Source organism: Haematobia irritans, chromosome 4 (genome assembly GCF_050003625.1).
Source record: "Haematobia irritans isolate KBUSLIRL chromosome 4, ASM5000362v1, whole genome shotgun sequence".
Lineage (NCBI taxonomy): Eukaryota > Metazoa > Arthropoda > Insecta > Diptera > Muscidae > Haematobia > Haematobia irritans.
Window position 1 is genome coordinate 203,312,372 of NC_134400.1, and position 13,809 is coordinate 203,326,180.

The 13,809-nt window shown below is 33.5% G+C and overlaps 1 protein-coding gene across 5 annotated transcripts in view; it reads right to left on the bottom strand.

Moving 5' to 3' along the window:
* Nrt (Neurotactin) overlaps positions 1-13,809 on the bottom strand; it is a 127,905-nt gene that overhangs the window by 33,922 nt on the left and 80,174 nt on the right. The window contains exon 1 of one of the 5 annotated variants that reach the window (XM_075307969.1): positions 1,932-2,473. The exons of 2 other annotated variants lie outside the window; for them this stretch is intronic. The gene's annotated coding sequence lies outside the window, so the exon portion shown is untranslated. Of the gene's footprint in view, positions 1-1,842; positions 2,474-13,809 lie in introns of those variants that run through there. 2 more of the 5 variants (XM_075307970.1, XM_075307965.1) reach the window with 2 other exon arrangements.

A 13,809-nucleotide genomic window follows, 5' to 3' on the forward strand; every position in this document is an offset into this window, starting at 1 on the left:
TAAGTGACACACATAAAGTGAAAGAGGGACGGATTCATTTCTGCGAAAATTAAAAAAAAAATAAAGTCTTTTATTAAAGAAATGTACACTCAAAAAAAAAAAAAAAAAAATAAATAAAAATAAACAGTTAACACACAAGGAAGGAAAATTTCGTTTTTTAGAAAAGTCCAATATTTTATTCCAAATTATTCCAAATATATAAGGAAATATTTTTCAAATTCAAGAAAATTTTGTAGACATAATTATTTTTTCCACTTATTTAAGAAAATTTCGTAGTTTGAGATCAAAATTGCGGAAATGTCTTTGGTGCCATACGAATTTCAAGATGAACGCATTATTGGAAAAATTTACAAAAAAATCTTCAAACAATTCTCCATGGAATTTCCAACAATTTAGAGAAAATATCTTGTATATCCCATAATTGGAACGTTTCACATGATTTGTTTCACAATTTACCGCATATTAATGTCAATCTACGGGGTTCCTATTTGAAACGGAAAGACCAGTATGCAGATTAGCAAAAACAAAAAATTCTGTTCCATTGCGCTAAGGTAGTTTTATCTGGTGTTTCTTATGGGAGAAAATGTAAAAAATCATTTAAGATAGGTTAGGTTAGGCAGCCCGATATTTAGGGCACACATAGACTATTCAGTCCATTCTGACACCACAGTGGTGGACATCTCTTTTATCACCTTTTCTTTTTTATAGCCGAGTTCGAACGGCGTTCCCCATTTCGCTAAAAAAAAACTTTTTGGTGTTTTGTCGAAATTGGAGTTGAACCCATAATCATTAGAATGCAAGGCTTGCATGCTAAAGATTACACCACGGCGGCTACATAAACAATCGCTTAGATCGTCCTAAACAAATTCGGCGGCAAAAGTTCATATGCATTTCTTATGGGTAGCAGAAATTTCGCTAGAGCTGCATAAACAGAGATGCCAAGCATTCCACGGTTAAATAACTTGCATACTTAATTACCGCGATCCCTATTTACCTTTCATGTCTTGTATAAAAAAATACATGGTTAATAAAATTTCCTTAATTACCCATCTCATTTAATTACCCAAAATGAAAAATCCTTAAATTTTCCTTGCACAAAAATGTGTTACATTTAAATTTTCGTTGGTGTACTCGTAATAATTGTATAAAAATACGTCAACTACAGTCAACTCCAATTGAAGTTAAAGTTGCCACAGTGTTAGTTGAATGCTATGAGAATTTACCAGGGGTTGAACCCATCATTGAATATTTCAAATCCGAATTTTAAAGAAGCTCTAGTACCACTTGATGTTCTAGACCAGTAGAATAAATTGAAAATTTAGAAACTACAACTTTGAAAACCGAAATCTCAAAGTGCGAGTCAAAATCTTTGGATTCATGGGTTCAGAGTGAGAACTCTCAGGCACCCACGAAAACCTAAATTTTCTTCAAAATTATTAGGTGTCCATTTATAAGAGCATAAAATTTAATTTCATACTATAGCAAGATGTTACACATTTAAGAGTATGCAATTTTGATAGGTTCCACTGTACACATATAAATTCTTTGCATTTTTTATATTCCTAAATCAAAACTTGTGATCGAAATTTCTGTGTTAACCCCTACCATCACTATAATTCATAATTATATATTACCAATTAATAAGCAAATTTGTTCAATAATTCTTTCCTGGCGATTCACTTTAATAACACCCCACCTTTAATGAATCATTTTTTTTTATCACACAATTAATACTAAATGAAATATGCATCGCAAACAAAATGTATCCTCAAGCGAGCGCATTGTGTGTAGAGAACATATGTATGTATTTCTCGTGTTTTTTTTTTGTTGTACAAAACATACCGTTATGAAAAAGTTTGCTCTTTAATGAACTCTGTCTATGAAGCGCTTGGTTTCATATTTCATGTATTTATTTAACAAGGCACACTCACTCACTTTTTGGTGTTGTTTGTTTGTTTTCGTTTTAATAATCGTTGTTTAGATTTAAAGTCGTGATTTTATCCAGGCTTTTTATTCTCCCATTATCTTATATATATTGTATTATGTCCAATGCTGCTGCTTCTGCTGCGATGTGTATCTGCGGCTTGTGTTTTAAATGCAGCCTTTTCCATACAACTCACTCACTAAAAGATAATCTCTTTGCTTTCTTTTTTGTTTTTTTCCGTTATAATTATTTTGTTTCTCGTCTTGGTAATGCGACTGTTGTTACTGTACTGTTTTGATCTCTTCTCTCCGTGGCAAACGAACCGATTTCGATAAAGGAGATTTTAGTTTGGGGCGGGGGACAACAACAATTTGTTGTATTGTATGTATCGTGTTTTTATGCCACAGCACACATAGAGAAGGAGCAGAAAATACTGTGCTATATTTTTTAATGTTTCTTAACAACTTTTTTTTCCTTCACTATTCTTCTAACCGAGATTTTGTAGACACGTACCGTTCCGTTCCAGAGCGTAGTTCAAACTATCTGCCGGCGCGCAACATCATCATATAAGTAAAATTTTGTAGACTACAGCCAACACAAACTCAAGAAGAGAGAAGTTTACAGTTGTTCATCGTATGGTGTATGTGTTTGTATGCATGTAACAACAAAGTTGTTGTTTTTGTTATTCCAGAATAATATCCCTCTATGCAGCCAGTCATCCAAACATCCATCCACACTCCATGGAGAAATATGCTGCAATGTGTGTGTGTGTATGTATATATTTGATAAATCCGAGCGTAAGTACAACACACTACCATTTATGATGGAATGCATTGGAATCAACTGCAAGCTGTTGTCTGGAATCTAATTACGAGGGAAGCTAAAAAAATGTTGAGAACTAAAAAAGGAGTCAAATATGAGATATTTGACTAAACTCTACCCCTGCCAATAATCGTATACGACATCCAAAACTCGTCGGAAAAGCGCCGTCACTATTGAGAAGTTGTACCACGCCAAGTTACTACAAAAAAGTATCGCATGAGTGCAATTATTAGGTGCCTTTTTTAATAAATTTAGAACGACGCCAATAAGAGCCCTTTCAAACAATCTGAAAAAGTGAATTTTAAGATAGTTGTAAAAGAATCATTACGTCAAGCAAAACACGATTATTTAGATGTTTATTAATTTGATTAAACATTTATAAATTCTTATAAATATAACATTTATACCACTATCACAACAAATTTAACATAATTTTTTCATTAACAATAGAATGACGTTGATTTACTAGTGACATGTTACATGTTACAGCGTCTATCAGCCAGTGTTTTTATTCTCGATGGAGGCAGCGTGTCTGTAAAATATCTGAAACACAATCACTTTATTCCATTTGGAAAGTCAAAAATTGTTCACCAATATAGGTGGGTATTAAGTTCGAGTTTAGCCGCTAAAATCGTAATTTTTTCAATAAAGTGAAAAATAAATCAGTAAAAAGAGGCATAAAATTATACATATTTGTTGCAGATTTAATTATAACTTGATGGGGGAATAGCCCAATGCAAATTTTCACAAAGTTTGTATTCCTTAAAACGGATTATTAAAGAAAACTAATCGCGAAAAAATGACGATTTTAGCGGCTAAACTCGAACTTAATACCCACCTATATTGGTGAACAATTTTTGACTTTCCAAATGTTTTCAGCACTTCATTATCAATTTTATTTAAATAAATTATAAGAAGATAGTTGCGCTTGGTGTTGCACAAAATATAAAATGGCTCTTGTAACAATAGTGATGGCAAAATACTTTCATGTACATTTCATACTTTTTCATACGCTTGCCCCATCATAGTTGGCCATTGTTGCAGTGTCACTTATGAGTCTGTGGTAGCGATGAGGATGAAATGGAAGTTTGAAATGCTGGCAGGGACGTTACACAATTTTTTTCGGATCCAATCACGAAATTAATTGATCCAATTATTTTTTTATTTAAAAGTCTTTAATCACGAAAATGATAGTTTCAATCACAGTTTCAGTTGGGCATAAAAAATACTTGATTACAAAATTAACTGATTTCATTAGCAATTTCAATTAATTTTTTAATTGACTAACTACAAATTGACTAAACAAATGTTGATTGCAAAACTAAAATTTTTGATTTTATTTTTTTAAATTAATTTTTAAAAACGTAATTATTTTCAATTACGTTCTTAACTGACTTGGTGTTTTTAATTTGATTAAAAAATTGATTGTTTGAAATAAATATTAAATTAAAATTTATTTTGTTTTTAACTGACTTAGTCTTCAGAGTTGATTAAAAAGTTAATTGTATCATCATTTTATTTGGATATATTTTGGTGATATTTTTCTGTGTATGCGAAACGTGTTGAACAAATAATGATGGATTATTTATAATTTATGACAAGTTATCCAATCGGTTCAACGGCTGAGGGCATACATTTATATTTGATTTCGAACTAGGGATGCCATACGTGCCCTTTTAAAGAGCACATGTGCTCTTTTTTACAAAATGTGCTCTTAAAACCAGATAGGCCAAAAGAGCACGCAAAAGTGCTCTATTTTTAGTTAAGTACTCTATGTTTGCAACAACAAATATTACTCCAACGCGATTCAATAAATGGTAAAAGTCAACTGAACATACGTAAATGTCACACTACGAGATTTTCCTACGCAGTTATTTTGTAATTAAATAGTGTTTTACTTTATATATCAGAGTGGAAGAAGAGCACGCCGATGTTGCTTCTTCACTTTGTATTCTATTCTAAATGTAAACAAACTTCTATTAATAAAATTTTTTCACAAAAGCACCAAACAAATGACCTACAAAGTATTGTAAGAAAATTAGCTTGAGTTGAAAGTGGTTTATTTTATGTATATGTTATGAACCTTTTTTTATGTTTAAATGATTTATTATGGAATTAAATGTTTTTATTTTATTAGAAAAAGTGTGCACTTTTTATAAACTGAATGTGCTCTTTTTGCCTCTTCAAAATCTGGTATCCCTATTTCAAACACAATGTTTTATATACCGCATTTGATTAAAAAAAGACGGACTTTAGAAAGACCTCAATGGCGAAATATCGAAAAATAGAGTGGGTTTTCTTTAAATAAAAATTCTCCTACGGTGCTTTTTTACCTTGCGAATTCGATTAAAAACACGGAATTTACAAAGACCATTGGGACGAAATCTCAAAACAAATTTAAAAAAATGATAACATTTGCAAAATGGCCTATATCTCGCAAACCAAGCCTAAAATAATGAATTTTGCTTTAATATTTTTTGATTTATTTTTAATTTAATAAATAATGCAGCTATACTTACAAAGAATAACATAAAAAACAATACACAATTCAGTTGTCGATATCTTGAAAACTAGAAATGTTCTATTCCTATTTCCATTTTTTGCTTAACAGGTTGGCTGATAAGTCCCCGGTCTGACACATAGATAGCGTCGCTAGTATTAAATGCATATTATTTGTATATAGTACCAACCTTCAAATGATTCGTGTCAAAATTTGACGTCTGTAAGTCAATTAGTTTGTGAGATAGAGCGTCTTTTATGAAGCAACTTTTGTTATTGTAAAAAAAAGGAAAAAAAGGAATTTCGTGTTTTGATAAAATACTGTTTTCTGAAGGGAAAAAATACGGTGGAAGCAAAAACTTGGCTTGATAATGAGTTTCCGGACTCTGCCCCAGGGAAATCAACAATAATTGATTGTTATGCAAAATTCAAGCGTGGTGAAATGAGCACGGGGGACGGTCAACGCAGTGGACGCCCGAAAGAGGTGGTTACCGACGAAAACATCAAAAAATCCACAAAATGATTTTGAATGACCGTAAAATGAAGTTGATCGAGATAGCAGAGGCCTTAAAGATATCAAAGGAACCTGTTGGTCATGTCATTCATCAATATTTGGATATGCGGAAGCTCTGTGCAAAATGGGTGCCGCGCGAGCTCACATTTGACCAAAAACAACAACGTGTTGATGATTCTGAGCGGTGTTTGCAGCTGTTAACTCGTAATACACCCGAGTTTTTCCGTCGATATGTGACAATGGATGAAACATGGCTCCATCACTACACTCCTGAGTCCAATCGACAGTCGGCTGAGTGGACAGCGACCGGTGAACCGCCTCCTAAGCGTGGAAAGACTCAAAAGTCCGCTGGCAAAGTAATGGCCTCTGTTTTTTGGGATGCGCATGGAATAATTTTTATCGATTATCTTGAGAAGGGAAAAACCATCAACAGTGACTATTATATGGCGTTATTGGAGCGTTTGAAGGTCGAAATCGCGGCAAAACGGCCCCATATGAAGAAGAAAAAAAAAGTGTTGTTCCACCAAGACAAGGCACCGTGCCACAAGTCATTGAGAACGATGGCAAAAATTCATGAATTGGGCTTCGAATTGCTTCCCCACCCACCGTATTCTCCAGATCTGGCCCCCAGCGATTTTTTCTTGTTCTCAGACCTCAAAAGGATGCTCGCAGGGAAAAAATTTGGCTGCAATGAAGAGGTGATCGCCGAAACTGAGGCCCATTTTGAGGCAAAACCGAAGGAGTACTACCAAAATGGTATCAAAAAATTGGAAGGTCGTTATAATCGTTGCGTCGTTCTTGAAGGGAACTAAAAACGAATTTTGACAAAAAAATGTGTTTTTCTTTGTTAGACCGGGGACTTATCAGCCAACCTGTTAACTTGATAAAATTTTCTATAGAAATAAACTTTTGACTAAATTTTCTATGGAAATAAAATGTTGACAAAATTTCTATAGAAATAAAATTTTGACAAAATTTGCTATAAAAATAAAATGTTGACAAAATTTTTTATAGAAATAAAATTTTCTAAAGAAATAAAATTTTGACAAAATTTTCTATAGAAATAAAATTTTGAAAAAACTTTTCGATAGAAATAAAATTTTGACAAAAATTTTCTAAAGAAATAAAATTTTGACAAAATTTTCAATAGAAATAAAACTTTGACAACAATTTTCTATAGAAATAAAATTTTGACAAAAATTTTCTATAGAAATAACATTTTAACCAAATTTACCATACAAATAATTTTGTTTTTTTGTGGTAGAATTTTTTTGGCACGAGCGGAAATCGTGTTTGAAATACGAAAGAAAGCTTTCGTTGGAATAGAAGAACAGGGCATTAGTGATTTTTATAGCTGGTGTAATTAATATGCCTCTTGCATCAATTTTAAATTCCGTCACTTTGTCACTAATTTGTCAACGTTCCTCGTATCAAAAGCCTATTGGAAGTACTCAAGTGCTCTATAAGGCTTTCGTTTTCTCTCGTGTTAATAGAACGAAACACACAAAACGTTCTCTTTGGAAATTTTAGGGGATGTTTTCGGTTATATTGTTATACCGTTGCTAGCATTGTGTTTGTATTAGCCTCCACCGTTAGTTCAAACTTCCAGTCTTCTCTTCTTTATTCCAGTGAATTTAACAGTGTATGTATATGTGTTACAGCCTAAAATAAAAACTGTATGCTTCAATGTTTGTATGTATGTTGCAAGTGGCTTAAACTCAAAATATATACGAAAATCCATATTCATCCAAATAAATGTACATGTTTGTATGTACACACTTTGATATATAAATCACATATATATACTTCCATGTAAATACTTATGTGTATATGTGTGGCTAACACAATGAATTAAAAGCCAACCAATTTTTATTTTATTACTTGTTTATGTTAAGAAGAATACACGGCAGCACTATTAAGACCGCAAGAAGGAGAACAGAAAAGAAATCCAGTGAAATATTTACGAGATGAGAGATGTGTCTGTGTTCTCCGTATGAATGATGTTTACATGAAAGCACATTTGTTTACAAAAACATTCACATTCTCAGTTACACATCCCCTTCAGAAGGGAGCCAAATAAGTGTGTAACGTATGTGATGGAGAATCAATCGCATAATTACTTGCATTCCTTTCGGTGTTTATTCGAAATGATATTGTTCGAATATCCAGATATTATCGAGAAATTGAGAAATTAAGGGAAATTCCATAATTATTTGCAATAAATTTCGCACCACACACTGTTAGCATCAAAAACATATTGGCAATTATTTCATACGAGACATTAATTGTGTGTACCCTCACCAAAGATAACAGAAGAAATACAATAAACTCCAATTTAAGATTGATTTCAATAATATTTATGATTTGTTCCTGAGTTTTTAAGACAAGGTGTCCCTAAAAATCTTGAATTTAATCAATATATAAATCCCAAACAAATTTTTCACAACCTTTTATAAAAAAATAAACAAAATTTATACTTATTGATATTTAAATATTTAATAAAAAATGTATGCGCCAGAGTACAGTATAATTTTAATGATCCAAAGCAAGAATTCAAAAATTAATATATAATAGAAAATGTGTATGAGTTCTGTGTCAAGTACGCCATATTAAATCATCATTACTATAAACTTAATTTACACCAAGTTTCCCTATGTCGATACTAGACCTTTCGATAGACAATATACCTGTTTTTAGCAGAGAATGAAGCCGACCCATTTTTGTCGGCGGCGGCTGACACTAAAGTTTTACCTCTGGCGGCGGCGGCTTGACGGCTAAGCCGATATAAATTTGTCCATTCAGCGGCGCACAATCATCCATTATAAAACCAATTTGAAGCAGAGAATGAAGCCGCCGAGTCGCGCCGCCGATTTCAGTCGCCGCCGACCATTTTTTGCCAGTCGACGCCGCCGCCGAATATGTCGACTCATCTCGACTCAAATTTAGCCGCCAAGTAATCAAAAATATCGATTTAAATCAGAAAATTTTTTATTAAATTGTCGTATTTTTTCCAAAATTTTGAACACAACCAATCATATTTAATCTGCTATAATAATTTAGCAAAAATTTAGCTCAGAAAATTTGAACGAAAAGTAAATTTGTTTGTAAGATAGGTTGTACAACTAATCTCATTACCATTCGATTAACTTCAAATTGATTTTATAATGGATAATTGTCCGCCGCCGAGTGAACAAATTTATATCGGCTCAGCCGTCAAGCCGCCGCCGCCGGAGGCAAAATTTTATTGTCCGCCGCCGCCGACAAAAATGGGTCGGCTTCATTCTCTGATTTGAAGTTATTCGAATGGTAAGGAGATTAGTTGTACAACCTATCTTACAATCAAATTTATATTTAGTTAAAATTTTCTGAGCTAAATATTTGCAAAAATGTTATAGCAGTTGGGAATTGATTGATTGTGGATGGAAGGTTCACCATTTTGGCAAAAATACTACAATTTTTATTATATTTTTCTGATTTAAATCGATATTTTTGATTAATTGGCGGCTTAATTTGAGTCGAGACGAGTCGACATATTCGGCGGCGGCGTCGACTGACAAAAAATGGTCGGCGGCGACTGAAATCAGCGGCGCGACTCGGCGGCTTCATTCTCTGGTTTTTAGTATTGCAGTCGAAGGAATGAGTTCGTGCGAATAGTTCCGTACGCGGAAAAATTTTTCCCAATACTGTCTGCACTGATTCTCAGAGTATTGTATCAAGATCTCTACGGAATTCTTCATCGATTAACATGCATAATACAGTGGCAACTGCAATTAACTCAAATTGGTGTTGCCACATTTGTTGTGCAATTATTACGAGTATAGGTGGGTACTATGTTCGGTTTTCGAGTTGAAAATCACTTTATTTTCGCGATTACTTTTCCTGAAATAATCAAAATTATAAATTAAAACCAAAATATTCCTGTAAAGTCTTGTCGAAATCTAGGGGAACAAGAAACTTCGCATCAATTGAGTTAATTTGTCTGCTTCATATTGAACTGTTTTAATAAAGTAACCGCGAAAATTTCAACTCGAAAAGCGAACATAGTACTTACCTTATCACACAAATGCTACGAAACCAAAATTTGTATGCAACACAATTTTTGGCAAGTGTTATGCGCTTTACAGACTATCTTATTCCGGACGGAATGTCGCTGTTTGTAAAGAATCTTACAGTGTGTCGGATCGATACGACTTGTCGGCGATGACTAAATAATCGGTAAATGTGTTATCGATCCCATAAACATGTAGCAGTATCGATTATGCCTTCGGACTTAACTCATAATGTGCACAATATATGAGATATGTTCGACACGAGCACTGTCGTCCGGAATAACTGATAGTCAGTAAAGCGCATTACGTATAAAGAGGTATTTAACAGGTTGGCTGATAAGTCCCCGGTCTGACACATAGATGGCGTCGCTAGTATTAAATGCATATTATTTTTATATAGTACCAACATTCAAATGATTCGTGTCAAAATTTGACGTCTGTAAGTGTGCAAATATAATCATAGCGATAGGCGGTAGGCGAAACATTTTTGCCGCAACGGCAAATACAATAAGCTTGACGGCGAATAATTCCCTTTTTCACGTTTCCTAGCGTTTTTGTTGTCAATACGCCGCTAGCCGTCACGGTATTCCGTCGCGGATTTTGGGCTTCCCATAAGAAATACACGTAAATAAGTGTTCGCCTACCGCCTATCGCTATGGTTATATTTACACACTAAGTCAATTTGTTTGTGATATAGAGCGTCTTTTGTGAAGCAACTTTTGTCATTGTGAAAAAAATGGAAAAAAGGAATTTCGTGTTTTGATAAAATACTGTTTTCTGTAGGGAAAAAATACGGTGGAAGCAAAAACTTGGCTTGATAATGAGTTTCCGGACTCTGCCCCAGGGAAATCAACAATAATTGATTGGTATGCAAAATTCAAGCGTGGTGAAATGAGCACGGAGGACGGTGAACGCAGTGGACGCCCGAAAGAGGTGGTTACCGACGAAAACATCAAAAAAATCCACAAAATGATTTTGAATGACCGTAAAATGAAGTTGATCGAGATAGCAGAGGCCTTAAGGATATCAAAGGAATGTGTTGGTCATGTCATTCATCAATATTTGAATATGCGGAAGCTCTGTGAAAAATGGGTGGCGCTCGAGCTCACATTTGACCAAAAACAACAACGTGTTGATGATTCTGAGCGGTGTTTGCAGCTGTTTACTCGTAATACACCCGAGTTTTTCCGTCGATATGTGACAATGGATGAAACATGGCTCCATCACTACACTCCTGAGTCCAATCGACAGTCGGCTGAGTGGACAGCGACCGGTGAACCGTCTCCGATGCGTGGAAAGACTCAAAAGTCCGCTGGCAAAGTAATGGCATCTGTTTTTTGGGATGCGCATGGAATAATTTTTATCGATTATCTTGAGAAGGGAAAAACCATCAAAAGTGACTATTATATGGCGTTATTGGAGCGTTTGAAGGTCGAAATCGCGGCAAAACGGCAAAACCCCATATGAAGAAGAAAAAAGTGTTGTTCCACCAAGACAACGCATCAAAAAATTGGAAGGTCGTTATAATCGTTGTATCGCTCTTGAAGGGAACTATGTTGAATAATAAAAACGAATTTTGACAAAAAAATGAGTTTTTCTTTGTTAGACCGGGGACTTATTAGCCAACCTGTTATGCAAAGCAAAATCCAAAGAAATTATCCTAGATGGGTAATTTCGGCAAGACTTTACAGGAATATGTTTGTTTTTATTTACAATTTTGATAATTTCAGGAGAAGTAATCGCGAAAATAAAGTGATTTTCAGCTCGAAAACCGAACATATTAGCCACCTAAAGACATGGAAAATAAACGGGAATTAAGAATGGACAATTAAGCGTGGAGGTTAAATGAGGGGGGAATACTACCAATGTACTTTATTTAAGGAGTATCCAAGGACCTCTAGTATTTACGACCGTGCAACAACTACGTCTAGAGTTTAAAATGGCAACACTATATCGTTAAGCGTCAATGAATTTGTCCCCCTATTCTGGTTTACGCAAAACGTAAAATATTTTTACCACCATAAGGCCGGTACTATGTTAGCTATTCGCGTTGAAATTTTCGATGTTACTTTGTTAAAATAGTTCCAAATCCCGGGATTTTTTATTTTGAATTTCGATATCCCAAAGCAATAATCTAAATTTGTTAAATTTGCAGCTTTTAGGATTTTTTGTTAATAAATTGGTGTCTTCATTCAGTATAAACGACCCTTAGATCCTATCCTATAAGATAGGATCGTGTATATCTGATGAAACTTTGAATGCCTTGATATTTCTAAGAGGTTACATAAAACGACGAAGTATTAACCCATTTCCTGCCATTGTACTCGCTTGAGTACAGAAAATTGGCAACATTTAATATCGCAGAACTTTGTTTATAAATGAAATTAGGCAACGTTTCTTTTTTTTTGTTTTTTTTTTTTTAAATATTTTTTAACAGAAGTTCAGTGTAAATATATAAATTAATTTAACATTTTTTTTATTTTAAATTGTCCTGGCGTGTAATGGGTTAAAAGCAAATCCTTAATATGTTTTGTTGTGTTCATATTTTTTGTTAAGTAGCACTTATAAATTGCTCTTATGTTCTGTTGTTACGTTTTTTGTTAATAAAATTGAATTAAACCAAATATGCTTGATGCTGTAGATTTTTATTTCTCAGAATATTTAAAGAATCCCGCTAAAAATTTCAAGATCCCGGGATTTATAAAAATCGATCACGAATGAAAGCCATAATAAATACAAAGAGTTATAATTTGAATTTTAAGCGATATTCTTATGGTTAAGAAATTCAATCTTAAAATAATTTAAGTCGTAATACAAAACTGCGGGTAGTTTAGAATATAATATGACAACTAGGGCTGTCATCCGAGATAAATCCCGTCCCGAAATCCCAGGATTTTCGGGACGGGATTGAGAATATGGCAAGATCGCGTTTATTTGATAAAAATTTGGATGCCTTGATATTTTTAAGAAGTTACTTAAAACGATAAAGTACAAAAGGATTAACATAGTGTACGAAAATAGACCTAATCTAATAAAAGTCCTTAAAATGTTTTGCTGAGTAAGATAACGATATGAAATTGAGTTTTAAATTATTTTTGTCTTAATTTTGTTTTTTTTTTTTCTTAATATTGTTCAATTGGACTAAGTGTTCGTTGGTTGGTTTTTAATTAACTCTTATGTTCTTTTGTTAATAATATTGAATTACAACAATTTTTTGGCGCCGTAGATTGTTATTGCATAAACTTATTAAAGAATACCGAAAATGTCGAGATCCCGAAAAAAATCCCGGAATATCCCGAGATTCTATATTTTGAAATCTAGAATCCCGGGATTTATAAAAATCGATCCCGAATGACAGCCCTAATGATAACTCACCGCTAGGCATTAACGATAAATGTCGTGAAATTTTGGCTTTCTATATCTATTACACTTATAAACGAGTCCTGGTCTACTGACAGTAGGTATTGTTGTATTTACACACTAAATGGTTGATTTTTTTTCTGAGTGCAATTCATGGATTCTCTATGCTGAACATAACATAAGTTTTGTGTAACAATAAATAAAACTAATCAATCCTTGCAATATAAATTAAATTTCGAACAAAATCATTTTTCTTGCACATACAAAATTAATTATTTAGCTTTTGAGAGATGGTTGTACCAAATCTCATCTACTAATCCCAAAGGTGTACTATGACTTAATGTTAAGCAAAGTAATCTGGGTAGCAAAAATTGCGATTACAAAAACACATCCACAAATTGAAACAATTGTTCCATTATAAGAGATATAAATGTGATTTCTGTTTGTGTGTCAACGATTCGCGTTCTCTGGCTGTCTGTTTTTCTACTGAACGCATTTTGTCTCCTGTATATGTTGTTATTGTTGTTGTGTGTATCGTATATCCATTGAAGAATGAAGTTGGATGATAGCATTCTTCGTATATCAGTTTATAAAGTGGATGAAAATTACCATCCTTCCGGGGATAATATTATACTTTGGAG